This window comes from Scyliorhinus canicula, chromosome 6 (genome assembly GCF_902713615.1).
Source record: "Scyliorhinus canicula chromosome 6, sScyCan1.1, whole genome shotgun sequence".
Classification (NCBI taxonomy): domain Eukaryota; kingdom Metazoa; phylum Chordata; class Chondrichthyes; order Carcharhiniformes; family Scyliorhinidae; genus Scyliorhinus; species Scyliorhinus canicula.
This window is the reverse complement of record NC_052151.1, coordinates 89,949,807-89,959,663: the sequence shown is the minus strand read 5'-3', so window position 1 is coordinate 89,959,663 and position 9,857 is coordinate 89,949,807. Positions and strand designations below refer to the sequence as shown.

Sequence of the window (9,857 nt, the reverse complement as noted above, 5' to 3'; positions counted from 1 at the left end):
ATCTCCCCCACATCTGTAACACTCATCAAAATTCCTGGGCTGATGGTTCACTTTTCTTTCTTGCCTCTGTCCACGATCCTGCTCCTGGGATCTCTGTTCAGCCTCCTTTGTGCCTGTTGCTCAGGGTACTTGCCTGGCATCTGTTCAACTCCAAAGCTGAGTTACTTCACCTTCCTCACTCATTCCTTCATTCAGTGGCTTGAGTTATCTCTATTGCTTTGTCCAGGAATATTTTCATTTTGACTAATAATTTTCTTTGTACATTGATATTGTTGATGCTGCTTACAAGGCGGTCGCACAACATGTCGCTTAGCACCGTGCTGCAGTGTTCAGTTTGGCAACAAAAAACAAAATTGTCTCCCCTGGGTCCCTGATGGCTAAATAAACGTATGCTGCTGCAGTATTGGATTTGTTTATTGTCACGTGTACCGAGGTATGGTGAAAAGTATTGTTCTGCGTGCAGCTCAGACAGACCATTCCATACATGAAAAGAAAACACATAGGGCAAACATAAAATACACAATATAAATACCTAAATACAGGCATCGGGTGAAGCATACAGAAATGTATTATTACTCAGTAGAGAAGATGTGTGAAGAGATCAGATCAGTCCTTAAAACTGTTGTTAAGGAGTCTGGTAACAGCGTGCAAAAACTTGTTTGAATCTGTTCGTGCTTGTTCTCAGACTTTTGTACCTCCTGCCCAATGGAAAAAGTTGGAAGAATGAATAAGCCGGGTGGAAGGGGGTCTTTGATTATGCTGCCCACTTTTGCAAGGCAGCGGGAGGTGTAGACAGAGTCAATGGATGGGAGGCGGGTTTGTGTGATGGACTGAGTGGTGTTCCCGACTCTCTGTAGTTCCTTATGGTCTTGGGCCCACCAGCTACCATACCAAGCTGTGATGCAGCCAGATAGGATGCTTTCTGTGATGCCTCTGTAAAAGTTGGTAAGTGTTAATCTGGACATCTCAAATTTATTTAGTTTACTGAGAAAGTATAGGCGTTGTTCTGCTTTCTTGGTCATAGTGTCAATATGGGTGGACCAGGACAGATTGTTGGTGATGTGCATACCGACAATGGAGGGTCTGGGAATGAAGTGCTCTTTCATAAGTGTCACCAGCTGTCAAAAGATTTTATGCCTGGAGCCTTTGGGGGTGTTAAATTCCTATTGTGGTTGTATGCCTGGGGCCCACAACCGTTAAATAAATGATATTTTGCTTATCTTCCTCCATGATATCATTGGCGGTAAAAAGGTACCAGAACCTTTCAATGCACTGGCTCGAGTCTTCGGCCCCCTGGTCGAATAGATCAAGTTTTCCGATCATAGGTATTATTTCTCGCTCTGTTTTTTTTTGCTGACCTCGTCCATTCTGTTTCGAGGAGATTTCCGATACAGTCCCTTCCTCCATGAATTTGGAGACTTGTTACCATTGTCCGATTTACTCTTGTTCCCAATGTAGTAGTGCGAGGTATTACTGAGAAGTCTTCTTATATAACAAAGAGGCTTATTGGGAACAACAATGATGTCCAATTATATACAGGCACAGAGGTATATCATACATGTCTTCAGTCCTTGATTCTCAGGTCCAGACTATCCCACCCCCTGCTCACAGGGCCTTACACTTTCCCCCCATTGGTTGGGGTTCACACGCTCCCACATGACAGCCTGAGTGGGTCACATGCACCACGAAAGGCCACCCCTTAAAGCGGCCATGCTACCACAAATACAATTACAATTTGGAATGATTTCAATCTCTTTCATAGCAGGCCTGTAGTTTCTCAGTTAAATTGATACTTAGTTGGAGCTGAGGTCTTAATAAACAAAGGAATCACAATAAGCTGCAGTTGAATCCCCAGGAGGCTGACCTCAGGCAAACTTGCAACTGGATCAAGTTGTTGGGGGAGGGGTGAATTCCTTCTCACTGTTAAGGTATAGCTGTTTTATCCTGGCTCCATTGTCTTGCAGCTGGTTTGATGGCTTTTCAGTTGGATGTTCCTGATTTGAGCTGCTTCTGTTCTTATCTTTAGAAAGAGCAGGTGACAAACAGGGCTGCCTTAAATCATGTGACCTATTATAAGTTCAAAGTCCTTCCTCAAGAAATGGCACTAGGGTGTTTCTCTTCGCATCTTGTGTTTTAGCTTTTCACATGTTGAGAATTTTTGAGACAGCCAAGGGTCATTTTAACTGTGTGACTCATTCAATTCAAATCAACCTTTGCATGCCTTTCTTGAATAGGACAATGTTTCAATGGCTCTATGGTCCAGGACAACAAGTTGGTTGATATTTGATAGTTTTGTTCCATTTGCAGTTTTGTTCCATTTGCAGTTCATTCTTAATAAAAAGGACTTGTGAGTTTCACAAGTGACTGTGATTTTTCATACTTTAATGAGCTATTTGCTTGAGTTTCAGTTCTGCCGAGAGTTAACAATATCAATGTCACACGGTATGTTGTCAACCATCCTAAAAACTATTGGGTCAATTCCAAAAATATATAGTTTAAAAATTTGTAATATCTTCATGCTTGCACTGGCCATGATAATTTTAACAGAGATACAAATTATCCAAGTAAAATTAAATCAGGACAATGGTCTTGCCAAAAAATATATATTTTCACACGTTTCGCACATAATTTCAGAGCATTGCCAATTACAGTTAATAACTTTCTTTCTCAGTGCTCTGGTTGTTTTAGATAGAAAACCATTTGCAGAACGTACAGTTTTAATGATGTTTTTGTCATAGTTGCAACTTTTCATAAATGTTTTCATAAGTAACTAACTTTAGTCCAAATGATCACTCCTGTAATAATGGGAGAACTGTCTTGTGATGTGACTGGTACAGGTCCAATTGAACTTCAAGCAAGGCCTTCAAATTGCTCAGGCTGTAACATCACATGGCATAGTTAATGGATAGCTGCAAGTTAGAAGCGTATTTTTAAAAGAGAGTGAAATTTGACTTGTGATATGCTCAACATACTTTTCAATCAATGCAAGACGGCACATTTCTGCATTGATGAAATGAAATAAGGAAGATTTGAACCTCATATATTATTCGATCTTGGGCTGGATTCTCCAGTTCCCCCAGCCGCGTGTTTGTCGGTGACACACGATTCACTGATGACGGGATTCTGCCTTCCCGGCGTTTGTCAATGGGATTTCCCATTGAACCCACCCCACGCCGCCGGGAAACCCACGGGTGAGGGTACGGTGCTGGCAGGGAAAAGTAAATAATAATAATAATAATCGCTTATTGTCACAAGTAGGCTTCAATGAAGTTACTGAAGCTCCTTGTCGCCACATTCCGGTGCCTGTTCTGGGTGGCCGGTACAGGAATTGAAACCGCGCTGCTGGCCTTGTTCTGCATTCCAAGCCAGCTAAATCACAAGGGCAGGAGAATTTTGACCCTTACTTTTATAAAAATTACACAGTAGCAAGCTTTAGGATATTCTTGAACTTGTATCCCCTGCATAAGTAACAAATTAAAGAAGTTGAATTTTAATTGCCTAGAGCTGGACTGTAATGTTATTAACTTCGAAGGCGGCATGGTGGCGCAGTGGTTAGCATAGCTGTCATCCCGGGTCACTGTCTGTGTGGAGTTTGCACCTTCTGCCTATTTCTTCGTGGATCTACCCCACAACCCAAAAAGATGTGCAAAGTGGGTGGGTTGACCATGCTGTATTGCCACTTAATTGGGAAAAAAAAGAATTGGGTACTCTAAATTTATATTTAAAAGAAAATTAGAGCTTTTGACCCTTTGAGCCTGTTCCACCATTCAACATGATCAAGGCTGATCATCGATCTTAACACCACACTTTCGTGCTGTACCATGCCCCTTGGAACTACAGTATTAGAGTCTGGATATCTATCTAGAAAGCTATCTATCTAAATCACAAGCTTGCCACCCTCACATTGATTCTGTATACACCTCCCGCTGCCTTGGGAAGGCAGACAGCATTATCAGAGACCCCTCCCAACCAGGCTTTGCCTTCTTCCAGACCCTTCCATCAGGCAGAAGATACAGACCTGGGGCTGGTTTAGCACAGTGGGCTAAGACAGCTGGCTGGTAGTGCAGTACAAGAACAGCAGCACGGGTTCAATTCCCGTTCCAGCCTCCCCGAGCAGGCGCCGGAATGTGGCGACTGGGGACTTTGCACAGTAAGTTCATTGACGCTGTTATTATTATTAGAAGTCTGAAGACCCGCACATCCAGACATAGGAACAGCTTCTTCCGCACAGCTACTAGACTCCTCAATGATTCTCCCTCGGATTGATCTGTTCCCTGCAAGAATACTATTCATGATACCCTATGCTGCTTTTACTCATGTATTTGCTTTGTTTGGCTCCTTGTTCTGCACTGTAACCAATCACTGTTTGCCGATGTACATTTGTCAATGTTCTCTGTCAATTATTCTTTTTTTGTCTACTATGTACGTTCCCTTGGTCGCAGAAAAATACTTTTCACTGCACTTCGTACATGTGACAATAAATCAAATCAAATTAAAAAATCAAAATCAAATATTTGCTTCTTAAATACATTCAGTGATTTGACCTCCACAGCCTTTGTGGTGGAGAATTCCATCGGTTCATCACCCCTCTGAGTGTAGAAATCCTAAATGCCTTTGTACTCCAATGTTTTGTGTCAACCTTGCACCACAAAAGACGTTAGCTGGTAAAGCCATTACTCCAGAGAGCCGAGAGCATTATTCTGACTTTAATGTTGGGGTCCAATGCTATTTTAATTTTGTGTTGCAACGTCAGCGTCTGGTGTCAAGCGCACCTAAAAAACCCACTGCTGAGCAGGAGCAAGTCCAGAGGTGGTCTGAGAAGATAAGTATATTATTATAATATTGGTTTCCTTGTGTTCCAAGAGAAGGAGGAGTGCTCTTCCGGGAGGTTCTGGCCACTTGCAACCTGGATTTTCACCTCTTCCTATTAAACTTACCTTCTCAAGGGGCCATCTTATGGCAGTTGCTTTCTGCTGAATTCACTGCTCCCACCCACCGCTGCGAAATAACTGATGTTGGATTTGGGTGTAAATCAAGGTCTGGCTTACTGAAATGACGTTTGAGAGTTAAAATAATCTTAGTCTAACATAAGCATGAACCTGACGGTTGCCCTAGTACCACTGCCCCCCCCCCCCCACCTCCCCCACCCCCACCCCAGCGCCCCCCCAAGCGCCAGACACACACACACATACCCCAGCAATTCAATTAAAAGCAGCAAAATATGTTACTTACTTTTTCTTTTAAAATGAATCGGGAGAGGCCTGAGCACACTCCCAAGTGTCAGTATGAAGGTCACCTTGACAAAGGGGAAAATTATTCAGTTACCAACAATCTGTTCATCACTCCTTGTTATTCTTATTATTACCCAGCTGACTATTATGAGACACTTTATTGAAAAAAAAGACAAATTGGCCTGTACCTTCCGGGCTCCCTAGAATCTGATTTGTGGGACCCGTCTGGACCCCATCAGCTTACCTTTCTGCCCTGACCTCTGGCCCCCAACCAGAACCATATGGAACTCCCACTTCCCCCCACCCCATCCTTTGACCCAACCCAACTTCCCCTCCACCCTGAAAAATTACCCGATCTGGCCCAGTTAGATTACCTCCCCAACCTGACCTGGTCCAACTGGACCACCAACCAACCGCCTCCTCGCCCTTACGCGCCAAAACCATTCCAATGTTTGACCCTCTAACCCCTGATGCCCGACACCCCAGCCACCCACGTCCAGCACTCCATGCCTCTGATATCTGACCTAGCCGCCCCCCCCCCCCCCCACCCACCCTCAGCATGTCTGAACCCCCACTCCCCAAACTCCATTCACTTATCTTCTCCCTAGCCTGATTGTTGCTCCAAGGAAGTTCTGATCCATTGGCAATAATTCTCCGAGTAATGGGACTGCTGTGCGTGAATGTTCTCTCGACCTAACCGTCCGATCCCAACTGCCAAAGAAACGCGTAGTGCAATGTCCATCAGTGCACAGTAGAGACAAGACACTTGCCTTTTTACGGTACTAGCTGCTGCATTTTGCCTGGTAGGTTTAAAGGTCTTTTGGGCTGGGTTTTATGGCTCCTCCACAAAGTTTTCACTGGCTTCCCGCCTACACGCAACCTATAAAATAGGGTGCGGAATGAATCAGTGAGTAAAGCACCAACTAGGCCACCTGTGTCTGGCAATGTTGGCACTTAAGTGGCAAATGATTGCCCACTTAATGAACTCAATAAGCCTCTACTACTATAACCTGGGGCTCGTTTGGCTAGATAGCTGGTTTATGATGCAGAGCAAGGCCAGCAGCCAGGTTCAATTCCTGTATCAGCTGAGATTATTCATGAAGGCCCCACCTTCTCAATCTTTCCCCTCACCTGAGGTGTGGTGATCCTCAGGTTAAATCACCAGCAGTCAGCTCTTCCCATTAAAGGGGAAATGCAGCCTATGGTCACCTGGGGACTCTGATGACTTTTACTACCATAATATGCGAGGTAATGGAAGGCAGATGAGAAGGCCATTCTTTTTAACAAATTTGCTGAAAAGTCAGGAAGGAAGGGGGTTATATCATTTGGCAGGAGAGGTGGGGGTGCCCTGTGTGTATTGGAAGCTTTAACTTCCTGGGCAATTTGAAAACACACTACTACTACACTGACCTTATCGGAAAGACTTTTATCAGCATATGCCGCCTGCTGTTTGTTTAATTGCAGTGTGCCCGAGTCAAGTGAAATGTGGAGGAACAATTGTGGAGGCAACTTCAAGTTTAGCAGAGGAGCCCCATAGGATTATTTCCCTTCCTCCACCTTCAGGCCAGGAGGGGTTTTGATACAGTGCCGAGGGGAAAGCTGTTTTGGTCTGTAACCAGAGGACACTGGTTTGTGGTCATTGGCAAAAGAACCAGAGAGGAGATTGAAGAAAATTTGATTTGTAATGCACATTGTTATGATCGGAAATCAGGGAATCTGTCACGGAGGGTAGTCGAAGCAAATTTAACTGTAGCTAATAAAAAGGGAATTGGATACATTCTCAGAAGGAAGAAATCGCAGTGGAGTGCGACTAATTGGAAAGCTCATTCAAATAGCAGGCACTTGCATGATGGACCAAATGCCTCCTTTTCTACAGTTTGACTCATGATTCACTGAAATATTACTCCAATGCGACAATCACAGTACAGTCTGGTAACATCGTCACAAACGTCGTATTGTCCAGCTCACAGTTTTATCACACGTGGGAGTGGAAAGATAGATAGTCCATTAAATAACTAAAATAATCCTCTCAGATTGGAGAAGTGGGCACATATTGTTTGGACACAGCTATTCATTTGATACCTTCCGTGTGCACAGCCAGAGTAAGTGATTCTCCCTTTAGTAAAGTAGGACTAGGAGCTAAGGTGCTCTCACACTGTCTGGAAGAAGTTCACGGATTGTTATTAATAGTGCAATAGCACTATCTGCTGGCAGGATTCAGAATTGCACCAGGAAAATGCCTGTCCCTTATGACATCTCTCCCTTTTCCTCCCTTCTCAAATACGATTTCCATCCTCTGGTATCTTGCCCAGGTGATCATCACTGATTTGTGTTTTGACAGTTTTCTTAGCTATCGGGGCATCACAGTTGAGCCTACTTATACCTTTTATCCCGTGCCCACAATATCAGAAATAGCAACGTTTTCCAATGCTCTCTTTCCCCCACATTGAGGGGGTAATAAAACCAACTAAAGACTCAGGAAACTACATGCCTGGGATCAGGGCCAGAATTCTCCAGTAGTTTCGATTCACTTTTCCCGCCAGCAAGGCCCCCCCTCCCTCAACTTGTGGGTTACCCAGTAGCTGGAGTGGCTTCAATGGGAAATCCCATTGACAAGTGGAGGGAGTATAGAATCAAGCTGCCAGCAAATAGCTCACCACCGAGAAATGTGGCTGGGGAACCAGAGAATTCCACCCCAGGTAACTCAGCATAGACCTGGGTTCAATCAGGGAATTTCCTTATCTGCATCCTCTACCCAGTCACTGCATAAACATACACATCCATCATAAGGTGTACTTGAGGATAGACTACTTTATTATGGCTAGGATTCTTCTCTCCTGGGTCAGCAAGGTGGAATATTCGGCTGTCGTTATCCTTGGCCATGCTCCACATTTCTCTCCTGGTGTTGGAGGCGGGCTGGACACAATGCACAGAATGAATGTCGGGCTTTTGTGACCATCAGGGCAATGGTCAATGCCTCAATGGAGGTAGGGCTTTTGCCGGATGTGGGGTTTTGTGGGCGGGTTGAGAGAGACATAGGCGAATGCATGGAGTTCAACGAGAATGGGATGGTTTTGTCTTCTACTCTGTGGGGGGCATTGAAGATGGTGATTATAGGGAAGATCATATTGTATAAGGCACACAGGGATGGGGAGGCTAGGAAGGAGCACCTGAAGTTAATGGACGAGGTCCTGGGAGTGGACCGTGGGTATGCGAGTGACCCTACTCTGGAACTTTTAGAATACAGGAAAAAAGCTGCAAATGCAGTTTGACCTGCTGTCTCCTAATAGGGCGGTGCACCAGCTGAGGAGTTTAAGGAGGGATGTGGCCTATGAGTATGGGGAGAAGGCCAGCCGTTTCTTGGGTCACCAACTGAGGCAGCAGGTGGCCTCTAGGGAGACCATCCATGTTAGGGATTTGCGAGACAGGCTGATGAATGGGGCATTGAGCCTTTTATGAGAGGCTTTATTGATCGGAGCCGCCAGAGGGCAAGTTATGAATGGCACAGTTTTTAAGAGGGCTTAGAGATCCCCAAGGTGGGAGGGGAATTGCGGGATGGGCTGGATGCACCACTGAATTTGGAGGAGGTTCGAACAGCATTGGGTCAGATACGGACAGGGAGGCACTGTGTCAGATGTGTTCCCATAGGAATTCTACAATAGTTTGCAGATCAGTTGGTTTCGTTATTGATGGAGATGTTTAATAACTCTGTGGCACAGGGCTCCCTCCCCGAGAAGCTTGAGCAGGCACCCATCACTCTTCTGAAAAAGGATAATGATGCAGAGTTTGCACATTCTTCCCATATCTGTGTTTCACCCCCATAACCCAAAGATGTGCAGGTTAGGCCACTAAATTGCCCCTTAAATGGAAAAAAATAATTGGGTACTCTAAATTTATAAGAAAAAAGAAAAGGTCATAAGGATCCCACAGAATGCGGGTCGCAATGCCCGATTTCATTGCTTAATGTAGATGTAAAGCTATTGGCCAGGATTCTAGGTTGGAGTCCTGTCTCCCAGAGGAAATTGGGGACGACCAGATGAGGTTTGTAAAGGGCCAGAAATTGTCGTCCAATGTGAAGCGACTGTCGAATGTGGTTCTCACCCCAGCAGCTGAGTCAGAACTTGAGATAACTGAGTCGTTTTGAATACCCAATTGTTTTTTTCCAATTAAGGGGCAATTCAGCATGGCCAACCCACCTACTCTGCACATCTTTTGAGCTGTGGGGGTGAAACCCACGCAAAATAGGAATGTGCAAACACCACACGGACAGTGACCCGGGGCCGAGATCAACCCCAGATCCTCGGCTCCGTGAGGAAGCAGTGCTAACCACTACACCCCAGTGCTAACCCTGGGTGGGGTTTTAATGTGTTGGGTGTGTTTTAGTTTTGTAAAATGTTGAAAATTGGAATAAAAATACTTTAAAACCCCCCTCTCTGCCTAGGTATGGTGCCCACACATTCCAGTTGTCCTTGACCTCTGACCCGTCAGGCTTACAATATCCCCTTTTGTGCACATGCAGTAGAATTACCGCACAACAGGCACGAGAGGGAGGAGACACGGGGATATACCAGAGTTGAGATTTTTTACTCCATTCGAACAAAAGGCAATGGAGCCCGCTGGGAATGA

The 9,857-nt window shown here is 44.9% G+C and overlaps 1 long non-coding RNA gene across 1 annotated transcript; it reads right to left on the bottom strand.

The window, feature by feature from the left end:
- Window positions 1-2,589: 2,589 nt before the first annotated feature.
- LOC119967304 lies at window positions 2,590-7,096 on the bottom strand. Its single transcript, XR_005460957.1, has 3 exons — window positions 6,642-7,096; window positions 5,233-5,296; window positions 2,590-2,877 (listed from the first exon to the last, which is right to left on the bottom strand). It is a non-coding gene; the product is annotated as an uncharacterized LOC119967304 (long non-coding RNA).
- Window positions 7,097-9,857: the final 2,761 nt, after the last annotated feature.